At 40.3% G+C, this 14,303-nt stretch overlaps 1 protein-coding gene across 1 annotated transcript in view; it reads right to left on the bottom strand.

Annotated features, from left to right (window-relative positions):
• Nucleotides 1–14,303, bottom strand: part of LOC311007263 (protein kinase C-binding protein NELL1-like) — a gene marked incomplete at its 3' end in the record, with an annotated part of 272,144 nt that overhangs the window by 44,534 nt on the left and 213,307 nt on the right. The window lies entirely within an intron of this gene.

The following is a 14,303-nucleotide window of genomic DNA, read 5'->3' as shown; positions in this document are numbered from 1 at the left end:
TTCTTCTCCAGCAACTGTGTTTCAAAAGCAAGCACCAAAATACCAGTGCATCTTCTTGTGTTCATTGTTATCTGTTACCACACAGCCCTGCTTAATGCCACTTCAAAACTAGGAGATTGCTGTCTTGAGAGTTAGACTGATCTCTTAAAAGCATTTTCTATAATCCAAATCCAAAATCACACTTTTATAAATATCCACAAGTAAGAAGATGCCTCTAAAGACTGGCCAGTGCTTTATCTTCTGCTCCTGCTTGGCTTCGTATGATGATGATCCCTTGAGTTATGTGCTCAACGGACTTAGGCTAAGAAGCATGTCATGAACTTGGACCTGGTTCAAGTGATAGAAGAAACATATTGTGATACTAACCCAGGGTACAAGCACAGGAAGGAATAAAAGACATGAATTAACCCTAATGCATTAATCCAATATTGAATATAACATGGTTCTTTCTATTATCATAACCTACAAACGGAAATAGGAGCATGGGAGCGTATGTCATCTGAACAACATACAGTACTGTATGTGCTCTGACTGTATATTCCTAATGCTCAAGATGAGTCTGTGATCAGTACACTACAAAACAAACAAGGTACATACAAGGACACAAAGTTCAGCATTTAGACGGTCTCATCTGGTCTAGATTTTAATTTCATGTAAAAAAAAAAAAAAATTAAAAAAAAAGAGTAATATGTTGAGGCAGATTTGGTGATAAACATGATGAAGATGTGGTGTTGACACTGGAGACTGTGTTGCCTTCTACCAACAGTTAACATTGTTTTTATGATCATCTTTCCCTTGTTCAAATCTTGATAAGTATACTCATGTTTAACATTATCTTTTGGTTTGAGCACCAAAATAGTTAAACTGACCAGTTCAATTACAGGCTGTAAACACACCCACCACCATGGCAGAGCGGTCCAATGCCTCCGTAACAAAATACGGTACTAAAAAAACATCCTCTAATACTTCCAGCTACTGCCATCGGGACAAAGCTATAGAGTCCCCTGTGCAAAGAAATACATCTACAGAAATTCAATCCCGCTTCAGAATATCTTCTTCAGTCAGTCACCCTACAGTACTACCTCAGTCAGAACAAAGCACTTTATATCATTTTATTCTCTCTCAGCCCTCATCTGGTGCACATTTTCTTTAATTTAATTTAATCTTTAGCTTTTATTGTGTCTTGTCTACATGTATTGTATGACTTGGTTGTGTGTGATATGTTTTTAATGTACTTGACTTGCTGCACACTGTAAGGCAAAGACAAATTTCTTTCTGCTTTATCGACCTACTCAGGTAGAAAAGGTAAATAAGAATGGTTAACTACAGGAGGCAGTTAACAAACAATGCTTCTGAAGACTGAGGTTATGCATAACAAATATACATGAAAATTAAATTGGTATCAATAAACATAACTACTATGCCAGGCTCTAAGAGTTGACAAGAAAATCCAAACACAGGATTCCCACCAAATTAAGGTATCAGGCATACTGTAGGTGTGTGCGTGTGTGTGTGAGAGAGTGTGTGTGAGTGTGTGCTTATAGATGTATTTGAAAACATGTAGGGTTGAAGTATGTAAATGAAAAGAGAATGAGAAAACCAGACAGTGAATTTATAAAAAGAGGATGTGGCAGAACACAGTAAATATAAATAAAATGACCCCGGGCCAAAACAGTTTTTGTTGGGGGATTTTTGTGTGAAAATCAGTTGCTGAATAACAAATGGATAAAAAAGAAATGAAAATACATTCATGTCATTGCCTCTTTCCGCCCGAATCAGTGTGTGGTGAACATTAACTGACTGTTCACGCCATGTCTGGATGATTTTATCTATTTTCATCTGTGGAAGAGTCGTGGGGGCACGACTCTATCAGCCCAATGAGTGGGGGAGGAGCAAGGACGCCCTTGGCAGCTGGATGTGAGGAGCTTTCATAACAGAGGGTGGTGCAGGACCAAGGACTCCCTCTATCTGAATCCATTACCGCGACACAAACAGGTAGGCAGCTGACACCACTGTTTTCTCCAACCTCTGCTGTTTCACTGATAAGATGAGGTTTACTGCCGAGAGGCGAGATGTACCGCTGGAATTACCCATGACCCATGCTGCTGGAATCTGGAGGAGGGATATGCATCGCATCAAGAAATGATGGGAATGTGATTTTATGAGGAAGATTCTGTTAAAAGATGTCACTTGTTGGTCCAGGGTGGGGTTTTCTTTATCCCTGCTATCCCATCCAGGTTTACTCCTCATAAGATGAAATTCACTTCAAAAAAACAAAAAAACATTTACTCTATAGCATCTGTATAATCTAACGAGTCAGTTCGCCAGACACATACAGTACAAAGACAGCATCTAGACATTCAGTTAAACTATTTCTGCCTCCGTCCCTATACATGGGCTACGAATGAAATCTACATTGTGGTGCTCACAGCGCTGAAGGATTCAGAAGATACATGTGTATGTCCCCTATAATCATAACCACTGATGGTGAAAGCTGAATAAGTATATCATTTTTATTGGCTGCCATTCCAGGTGGTTCAATTGTGCAGTTGTCAGGACAAAGTGAAAGTGGTTATATCCAGACTTACAATACTTCATCACCCAATTTGATGCATCACATGAACAATCTCTTTGCACCATAATAAAGATTCCCAATAACAGCCAGAAGTGGTTAAGAAACTATCATTTGTCCTCTTATTTCTCACAATTCGTCAACGACCCCAGTGTTATAAAACACTGACCCATGTCTCTGCCTATGACCTCTGGTCTGACCTTTTCATTCAGTGTCAGGACTCTAAGGATGGCACCATTGGTTGCTCCACCTATGCACCACATGGTATACACTATTCATGATATGTATTTATATTTGACCTCATCAATTCAAAATTTCATTTTTGTTCAGTCTGTGGTTTATCAATAACTTAAAATCAGCCTTAGCCGTATACATTGCACTACACAGTGCCAGTAAAACACTGTTAACATGTTTCATGGTCCTGAAGTAAGTAAATTGCAATGTAGTATAATGCTGAAGGCTGCTGCAAACTTTAAATTTTTTTTTTTTACAAATTTAGAAATTTAAAACACACACACACACAAATCATGGATGTTTTTACAGCAGATCCAATCACCTGCGCTGATAAAGACCATCTGCCTCTCTCTCTCTGCATCTTTGTTTGAGTGGTTGTTATTGATATGGCATCAGAAATAATGAATAAAATCATAAATCATATTCTGACTGTGACTGCAAATTGAGCAACATGACAATGAAAATAACAACAGAGGGTCGATAACTATTAATAAACTAATTTATAAAGTGACACATGATCCATTTCTATGTGTCTGTGTCCATCAGCTCATTAGTGGAGGCTGGAATCATTGATTGGCTGACAGTAATCACACCTTTCTTCACAGCTATGCAGTAATATAACTCACACTGCTTTTTTCATACCCCATAATTTCTATATATCATGGTAAATAAAGATTAGGGTGAAGTACAGAATTCGCTTGATTTTATAACCTACAGGAGGATCTTTATGTTTTTTTTGCAATCAGAAAAATAATCAGGAAGTGTGAATCCACCAGTCCAGAAATACATCTATCACATCTTTATCTTCAGACTGAGTTATTGGTCAGATGAAGGATGACTTTTTTGACCCAGCTTAGGCCTCTCAAAACTTTGATATTTCACTTTATTAAGTCTTATGTTAGGCTCAGTGTGATATACTTTAGTCTCCGAATATGCCCAGTAAAATTTCCATTACAATTTTATTTGTAATAATTGAATGTAATGGATGTTTGTTTTTTTTAAAGTGAAATCCCCAGCGATGGTCTGTGAGTAAACATTACCGGACTCCATTAGTTTTAAGTTTCAAGGCATTTTCCAAGTCAAGTATTTCCTCTTGCCTGCCTATCCATTATTTCTGTGTGTGCCGCCCGCAGCCTGCTATAAATCAGTCAGGGGCCACAGATCTGAACTAAAGTGTTTTGGAGCCCAGAGCCTGTGGGCTTTGTGCTTATCAGTCTCAGCTGAAAAAGCCTGTCCGTATTTGAAAAGGGGTTTTCTTTACACCGCGGCTGTGAGGTTCTTTATGGCATTTGTTCAGGTTGCAAATTAAAGTCACTGTAAGTCGGAGTGACGAGGGGAACACATATGGTTCTGAGCCAAGTTCAGCTGATTGGACGGGGGAGACGACATCATGAGAAATTCAACTGAGACGATAAAGCACAACTTTATCAATACATTTATGCACTGCTTATCATCTACACACATATCCAGAGTTGTCAACGTGTTCCTGAAAAGTTATCAATGTACTTTTATTACTCTTGCAGCACATAAAAACTTCAGACAGTAGCAGTTTTTATCTTACTGGAGAAACTTTTTTTATTGTCTTAGGGAACTGTTTTTCTCTAGTTTGAAATTGTGTCGTGTCAACTACTGTCTTCTGTGTTAATGAGTTTGTCGAACATATTCTGTGTTTCAACACGCCTCATGTCAGTTTTAATGGCAAAATCCAGACATTCAATACAGTGCTGATAACAAATGACTTATTGTTTTCATATTTGCAAACTTTATGAGGGTTAATGACACTAGTAATATTCTGAAAAAAGGGACCAGAGAAAAACAATGTCACGAATGTCTTTGTTTCATATTGTGATGAATTCATGTTGAGGGACACAATCCAACAAATATTCACAAAACATCTGGTGTTTTCTTTGCTGCAAATACTTTCCCAAATGCCAAGTATAGACACGACATCATGGGATGATATTTACAGACACTGAGGTGTTTGTTGGAATATCTCACTATATGTAAAATATAAGTGGATAATTTACAGTAGTACAGGTTTGTATTCTGAGTAACTGATCATATCTTTTTTTTTTTGAATCCTACTAACTCTGTGGAAAAAGTCAATTCCTGATAAAATCACTCTCAACACACATCGGCTCTGAACCCACAATCTGTGCACTTCAGTTTTAAGGGTCACAAGCCAAAAAGGTTTAGAACGTTGAGGATATGTTATATCACAAATGTCTCATCTGTGCTTTGCTGCTTTATACTGTACATGTGTTCAGTAGTTTTCTGCTGTGCACATGCAAACAGTGGGCAGTACTTTACTTCACTCAGCCAACTGTGCCCACACACGTCCTCCTGTCTCATACTCACGATACAGAGAGGAAGGAAGAGAGAGAGAAAGAGAGGTGTGTGTGTGTGTGTGTGTGTGTGTGTGGGGGGGGGGGGGGTAATATGCATCTACAGAACCAAACCTCCCGAGATGCTGTTAAGCCATAACACACATGCACACATGGATTTATTGTTTCTTCACTTTCTCTCCCCACAGACTCAGAGAAGCTACTTGTAATGTAATGTCGGGATGCAGTAGCACCACCAGCAGCACACAAGCTGTTTTTAGGTCTACTGAGGCAAGTGTAAATCTCAAATTCAGGTCAAATGTCAAGTCTGTCACGGTAAGTCTTCAAAACATGCACATGGAGTCTCACAGGTCTCTGAATGGTGACACATACAAAGGTTTTGAAAATTTCCTTATAAAGCTTCTGTTTTTTTTTTTACACACAGTCGTGAGACCACTACCAGTGCACAGGCCACACCGTTCATTAGAGGATAATAACTTGCATTTAGCAAGAATAATAACATTGCTCTCACTGAGTCAGAACAGAAGACACAGCATCATCATTACAATAAATCAAACAAGGTCACATAAAAAGTCTGTTCTGCTATCTTTTCTCGCTGCCTCATTGTTTGTCATTTTTGCTAATATTTGTCTTCTGTCTTTTATGAGGTGAAATTTTAAAACTAATTTTAGTTTTCAAATTCAAGTCAAGTTCAGTCTGTAGGATACCAAGCCTAAATTAAGTCAGCCATTCAATTCTGGTGCCTTTATATTAAAAAGATGAACACACAATATGTCATTTTCTGCCACTGTGGGGATTTTCCATCAAACCGATAGCAAAAGATGCCGGTTACATTATGAAGTGTTGTGGGATCATGGGAGTTGTTATCTCCTCTACCATTACTGTCAGCTTCTCTGACATAGATAAGTGGACACAGGACGTCATGGAGGAGCTGAGCCGAGCCACTTTGCCATTTGCATGGCTTTATTCCCTGATAACTTGTGATCCAGATGTTGGATGTGTTGGTGTGTATGTGTGTGTGGGGGGGTATTAGCAGCCAAATTATCTGTAGAGATTGTCCTCTCCATGATCAACAGACAGGGGATTAAAAAAGGACATCTGATGACTGACATCCTACATCCAGTTGAAAATGAGTGTAAAAAAATGTACGTGGCTAAAAGTCGGTTTTACCTTCTGGCAGAAAACCACAATGTTGAAGCATCCACACATGCATGATTAACATTATACTGACAGGTGACCAAACTAAAAAGAACATGATCAAAAGTTGAGGTTTCAATATTAGTGGAAACATTTAAGATAATGTGCTTTGGTCAAAATACCCAAGGATCAAACATCACAGCTCTCTTTTCATACCCTTGAAACAGCCTTGTTCAGAACGGCTAGTACACAACACAGGTGTGGACACTATAACATATTATAACTCAATGCATTGTGGTGGTTCCATTCCCTGTGGTCCTTAGTGTATCACTACCAAACATCTCTGTGTTAACAAAGAGCACTCTTTTCATTGATTTAATATAGTGAAGAGTGTCAGTAACACAACAACACGCGGCTGATTGAAGAGAAAACATCCCACAGAGTAGATGGAATGAGGACAGCATGCTAGATTTCCACTTGGTGCACTGAATTACATTACAAGAGTGGATCTGATAGCGCTGAACACAAGAGAAGATTTTTGTCTTTGCTGCAAAGCAGCTACATCTAACAGCGGGACACAGACTAAAAATAATTGTCTCAAATGATAATTGCTACAAAGCTTCAAAAACAAGTACTTCTTTTTTTTCTTTTTTTTTTTGGCTTGGTACATTTTTTTCCACATTTGCAATTAATCATAGCTTCAGATACTGTGGTTGTCACCCAATTAAATGTTGTAAAACACTATGCCCTCTAGCACAGAGCTACGCAGCAGAGAAACCGCTAAATGTGTTTCTCTTATCAAAAAGGGATGAAGGGGAGCAATAATTATGTAAACAGAAAATTAAATGCTTCAGACTTGTAGGAGAAATGAAGGCTGAATCCCCCCCCCCCCCCTCCCAACTCACTCATTTCTCTTTTCCCCTCCCTGCAGCAAACATGCCACCACCCCCACCGCCACCTCCTCTTTCCCTCCATCTCTCAGAATACATTAGCCCTGGTCTCGCTGCTCGCTGTTAGCTGGTTGCAACATGGTTCCTCTGTGATTAGCTCCGATAGCAAGATGAGAAAAGCACAAGTCAATGCCTTTGTCCTCTGCGCTGCTGTTAAGACTCACTACTCAAATCCTCTCTATTTAAAACCCCTTTGTCTATACAAACCAGTCCTAGGGAATGAAACGGACCATTAACAAGATTAGCTCACTCATTTTGCTGCTGACAAAGGCTCCGCAATAGGCTGCTGATCATTAGGCCGGCAGAGGGAACAATGCTGATCTATAATCTTACACCGTGCACTGATTGAACTATTGTGGCCCATTTATTGTTCTTTGAGGAAGATGACATAATGGTAACCCTTTTTTTCTGTCCCCTAGAGAATTGCAACACAAAAGGAGGGAAAGTGAGACGAAGGGGAGGAAGAAAGAGTAAGTAAAGGTAGAGGGAGTCTTAACCCCTCATTTCTTCTCACTACCAGTCAGCACAGACAATCAATAGCAGTAAAATGGGCTCTTGAGATGGAGGCCTTTCTTTATGTGTCCCTGCAATCATCCCAGTCACAGCACGCAGGCAGGCAGGGGTGGTGAGGAGCGGGGTGGGGGTGGCTGCAGATCTTCTAGGAACTGGCTACTTGTCAGATATGGAGTTGAATTTAAAACTCTCTATGTTATTACTAGGCGCTCTAACCAGCTGGGTTATACAATTGGAAATTTTGGATTGGAAAATCTCAAGCTGAGATGAATACAGTCATTTTACACTCAGTATCTTAAATCGTGCTATTAAAAATTTTGTTTTGCAGCCAAAGCAGCGGTAAGGCTGAACACTATGAGCCTCTACAATAGCAGCACTTCTCCATCTATTGTCTGTTTGCATAACATCAACGGCAGGCAAATCTATTGTGTCGTTAACAGTCACTGAAGGGGCATGGCACTGCTGTAGCAACAGTATTAGCTATAATTACTCTCCTGTAATAGAAATGAGATGTGAGGTGTAATCACTGTTCCGTCCGCAGGAGTGTGTGGATGTGGGCCGACCGTGGCAGACTGGCTGACTGTGGCGAATGTGCCTGGCCTCGCCGAGCTCCCCAGAGAGCACTGAGGCAAAGATCCAACCGCAGAGGGGAGGAATCGCCCCGCTGAGAGCCACTTTACACGTCTGTTACAGGGGCCTATCAGGGGGAATCTGTTGGGTTCAGCCTGGTAGTAATCCCCTGGTGTCAAAGAAATACTTACATGTGAGGACAGGCTATCACAATGTGTACTGTTGCATGTATGGACTATATCATTATGGACACCACAATATCAAAGAAAATACTAATGCCACTATAGTGGATAACAGTATCATGTCAGTATGTTCACAACAGTGAATTAACATATTAAAAATGATCATAAAACAAATGATTTAACTCACATCTTAGTGTCTGAATGCATGTATGTATATGGTAATGTGAGGATAGGAACTATAAACCTGTTCAGTGCAGAGATGTTTGCAGCCTCTTCATAAGCTTTAAAGGTCCAATGTGTAATGTTTGGCAAGGTTTATTGGCAAAATCTGAGTACTACCCATGAATATATTTGTATAAGTGTATAATTGCTATAAAATGAAATTTGTTTGGTTTTTGTACCCTTATAATTATTATTATATATACTGTACATATAGCAAAGTTTTAGAGAGTGTCATCATCTTGCGCCACCATGTTTGTACGGCAGCCTGAACGGAAGATCCAGCCAGCCAGAGAGCGCGTTTCGAAAGGTTCACATGCATAAATAAACCAACAAAGAAGGCGGCGGAAGGAAAGAAGAAGGAGTAGGAAACAGCAGACATATCATACTATGGTTTAGATCTTCACCTCATCGCTTGATGCTCCTGAAATACTCCCAGTCGTCCCACTTGTGGAAGACAAGTTTTTTTGTCCTCAATTAAATAATCATGTAACGTTACGAGACGGAGTTGCAAATGCGTAGCGAAAACTACATTCCAGGCAGGGCTGCTGGGCAGAGTGATTTCAAAAGTAGTTCCAAGTATTTGCTTCATGTGTCGTAATATTACATGATTTTTTCATAGCGTGGTGAATGTGCAGGTCACAACTTCTCCACAAGAGCGTTTTGGAGTTGTTGGATTGTGTATTGTATCTGTTTGATGAGGTACAGGGTACTACTGTATGTATGGCTCTATCCCTACAAGGCACACAGTCTGTGCCTGGTCAGTGGTCAACTGCAGTTTCCCTCACCTCCACTGGTTTGACAGCCCACAACTTCATTGCTTTGGGTGAATCTCACTGCTTTCATCATCTTTGTTTTTTTTAGTACAGCTTGTTTCAGGGGGGGGGGAAATTTGTGATAAACACACTAAACTAGTTTTCTAACTTTGTCCTGGCTGCCCGGGCCAAACTGAGCAATCAGGGCAGAAGGGCCGAGAACCTGATGGCCTCCCTGGATCAGCTCCAGAGATCCAGTGACAAGATGTTTTAACAGTGCCACACCGTACCTACTGCTGCTGAAAAAGCTCTTCACACGACCATTATCGGGAAAAACAGCTATTTTGCACCTACAAGCAACAACCACTATGCACAGTGTAATAATGTCTTTTCTAACAGTGAGTAAGAAAATCATCCTCCAATCCATCTAAATTGCAGCTACATACATAAAGTCCTTTTTAGTGTAAGGGTTGTTAGAAATCATTCAGATGAATGTGTAGATATTCAAGTTCAAAAGATTGGTCTTCAGGTGAGCTACACAAAATAACATGTGATTTATGATGATCAGTTTATGAAATCTATCAAAGGAAAAGGATCTGAGACGGTTTTCCTTTAAGGTCCAATAAATAAGCAATTTTTTTTTGAAGTTGTGAAGTCACTGAGGATACAAAGCCACATCTATCGCTGTCCCTCTCATCCTCCCCTTGACTACAAATACTCAAGTTATTTCTTTTCAAATTAATTCAGGATGAGTGCAGTGATGGAATCTGAAAAGCTTTACTTTCTCAGGAAATATGCCACTGCCACTCAAAGGCACTGATCACCTGCTTTTTACCATGTCAAGCTAATCACACACATTTGGCTCAGACAACACATTCTGCCCCGTCTGCTGTGGACTCATTGCTGACTAAACACTGTATTTTTTTTTTTTTGCCTTATTACCATTAACAGGGAAAGGCTGAGGAGCTGCAGTCACACTCTGACTAATTCTCTTATTCCTGAGAGGGCTGCCGTGATGTATGAGGGGAATGAGATGGGAGGCACAGGTCGAATGGCCAACACTGTTGCCATCACACAGTAATGAGATCTCAGGGGGAGGGGAAAAGAGAGGCTGATTCCTCCGACTACCTGCTCACATAATACTAATTGGCCAAGATAGGGAAGGTAAGTTTTTAATGACATTATTAAAAAAAGTATATACAGTATGTCCACAACTGCCTATGAGAAATATTAGTTAGAGGGATTGACACTGTCATGAGAGGTCTGTGCACACTGGTTGACCAACAGAATAACGCAAAAAACATGGGGAAATGCCTGTCCATTTACTTTTCTGTAGTGTTGTTCAGGGGCTGCTTTTCAGATACCTGAAGATCCTTTTTAGAATAGCACGGACCTCGTCAATGTCACTTTTCCCACACTGACCAATCAGAACCAAGAAAAGGCGGGACATATGTTACCGACAACACCACAACCGGAGACATGGCTCGGTTTATATCATGCACCCACACTCGTTTTGAAGGTAGCTGACCTCAGGGTCCATGTCAAAAGCTGCTGCTAATGTTATTGTATATTACGCTTCATTGTAGTGTCTACATTAGACAATAAACAAGACAAGTGTCATGGCCCTCAGCCTGCTGCCACTCAGTTGCTCGGTTTTCTGTTGTTTTGGACTCTTGTTTTGTTTTGGGAATTTGGACTCTCGTTTTCTTCAGTTCCTCTTTTATTTTGTAGTTCAGTTATTGTGCATTTGTTCTAGTGTTACTTCCTGTGTTTTCCCTCCACATTCTCCTTGCACACCTGTCCTGTGTTTCACCTCGTCAGCCCTGCCCTGCTCCTTGTGTGTCTCCACCAATCAGCTTTCTTTGCCCCGTCTCCTCACCTGTTGCTTGTTTCTTTGATTAGTTCTGTTGTATTTAGTCTTGTGTTTCTCCCAGTTCCTTGTCCGATTCTTGTTTATGTCATGGTGTTCTATTTGTCTGCCTGCTTTGGATTGCATAAACTTTGCCTTGCAAGTACCTGTCCCCGTGTACAGTATGCTCCTGCATTTGGGTCCACCTGCTACCCGCACCCTGACAGCAAGAACACCGAAGTGTCAGAGACTTGTTTTGTAACCTAGCAACAGCGGCATTCTGACAAGAGAAAAAAAAGAGAGCGCTCTGCAAGGTTGAGAACGCAGTCAGCGATAAAAGCGCATTTGGAGGAAACAGCCCCTTAATATTACAATATACAGCGATATCACTGTCTCATATCAAAGTCTGTTGGGGGACTTCTTTTGCCTGCAAAGATCTGGTTTAATAAGTTAAAATCACATTGATTGACAACAGTGTTTGACCTTCTTAATGCTCTAGTGGCTCAGCAGCCAGTTCCAAAATCTTGAGAAAGGCCTATAACCCAATACAAAGAGTAGTGGCTTTAATGACGGTTGATATCCATTGTTTTGGAATGGCCTCTACAAAAATCACATAAGGTGTCACATAATGTGTATAGGCGCTCACAGATTTTTATTCACCTAATAAGATTCCTCTGCAGTATGTTTCAGCATTATCGTAAGTGGATTTATGCACCACATTTAGAAATTTCCATTTATTTATATTCCATAATTCATATTCCAAACATTCACCGCTCTAGCTGTTCTGTTCTATCATTTGCACATTGGCCACGACTTCTGGGCAAGGCCAGGCGAGGCAGGTAAACTTTATCTATGTACCACATTTCATACCCAATTCAAATTCACAAAGCTTCGTAAAGGAATATTACGACAGAATTATTAAATAAAAACACCACCGAGCAACTAAAGCATTGTGAATGAGGTACACTGGATTTAATGTATTCTTCAGAGAGCAGGGTGGTACAGTAACAGATCTGTGATTCTGGTGTTATTGTGTAAGCGATAAAAGGCCAATTTCACAACTGACTTATTATGACAATCAATCACAGTGACTTTGGTTTAGTCATTATTTTTAGTTTGTTGCATCCAGAAATACATTTGATTTCATACACTGGAGTCAGTTGTTCAGTTGCCTGACGTCACTGTGCATGATGTCTACAGGAATGAAAACAATTGGAAGTAGCAGAATGAACTCAGGCTTCATATTGTCTCTCTTTCTCTTTTTCTCTCTCTTTTTCACCACGTGTTCGTCGTGCATGTGTGTGTGTGTGTGTAGCCTGGAGGCAATCCAGAGGCAGAAATAGTGTGGTGGCACTTTGCAAATTGCATTGATCTCTCCCTAGACCTGCCTTCCACCTGCCACCCGTCCTATAGTGTCACAGGAGCAAGGCAGAGCGAGTACTGATCACCCCTCCCTGTTGTTTTCAGCTTCTTTCCTCCGTTGTTGTATTTACATTTACCTTATGTCTTGCTGTCCTCATTTTGCTGTCCTTAAATGTACCTTTTCTCCTTGCGCACACTCTCACATACACGTACATATGCACCTGCAGCAGCATATGAAACACTTTCCCCTGCTTGTCATTGGTATGACTGACATCCCGACTGACTGTCCTCGTAATTACAACATTATTAGTTGTCACGGTGATGATCAGCAGACGAGGCACAGAACATGTGTTAATGAGTGAGAAATCAGGGTGGAACATGTCAGGAGGGTGGAAATTGACCATGTTTTAATTTGACCTCTGGTAAATAACACGAATATCAACCCGAGTGGTCAGCGGACTCGTTCTTCGCTTTTAATATTTTAAGTTTTCAGCCAGAAAACAAAACAAAAAAAAACAAAGTTTATGTTTAGCAGGCTTCAGAATTCAGCATCGAGGATGTCTAAGACTCATCTGGTGATGTTGGCTCATTCTCAGTGACTGATCTCCCATGATGCAACATATTTTGCTGGAGGTTTATTGAGATCATGTTTAAGTAGTTTGGAGAATCAAAGCCTAATTAAGCTTAATGATACTCTCATCTCCTGGACAGCAGCCAAGCATAAGCACACAGTCATGAAAACTGCATGAAAGGGCTTCTTGTGCGCTCATGGGATCTCCTTATTTACAAATTAAGCACTAGACATCAGTAGAGCTGCACATCAAGCCTCTACCTTTTGAGTTGTGGCTGAGATGGCTTGTTATGTTTCTAATAATCTTCCTAATGTATTATGTTCTGGATGAAAAATCTAAAAATGATACTAATAACATCTTCTTCTTTATACTATTAGAATATATTAAACCTGGATGTTTCCTTTGCAAATAAAAACAAATCAATAAGACACTTGAAGGTGTTTTATCAGCTTGGAACTGGACCCAAATGTAACCGGCTGTCTGAACCTAACCTTTACAACCATGTTATCTATCCTATGCTGCCAAAAGATATTGTATCTCAGGAGACTTTCACCCTGCCAACCCTCTAATGAGTGACCTCAAAGTCCTGTTACCGACTGACTGTCCTGCCTCATCTTCCTTGAACCGGCAGCGACTGTCCCACTGCGGCTGCCTCCAGTGCAAATATACAGTTAAATATAGTTCTATACGGCTGAGTAGACACATACACATGCACTCACAGAAGAATGTCAGAGGGCATGTAAACGGCTCCACAGTCTTCCACAAATACTTTCTCATATTAACACCAACATTGGGGTCACAGAAAACATTAGAGAAAAAAAATGCCACTGCAAGCTCCCAATTTGCTTTTCATGTAACTAGAAAACAACCATAAATATTTATATATTTTTTTATTGTTCAGTTCGATAAAGAAGCTGTTAAACACAGCGCAGCCTCCCCCTCCTGAATGGGAAAATCATTTTGGTTTCATAAAACAGCAATAAGTCACTCTTGAGGAGCATTGACTGCTGTTGCATTTGCAGAGTTTATTAAAGGTGTAATTT

Source organism: Trachurus trachurus (genome assembly GCF_905171665.1).
Source record: "Trachurus trachurus genome assembly, chromosome: 3".
Lineage (NCBI taxonomy): Eukaryota > Metazoa > Chordata > Actinopteri > Carangiformes > Carangidae > Trachurus > Trachurus trachurus.
This window is presented reverse-complemented; position numbering and strand designations above follow the sequence as displayed.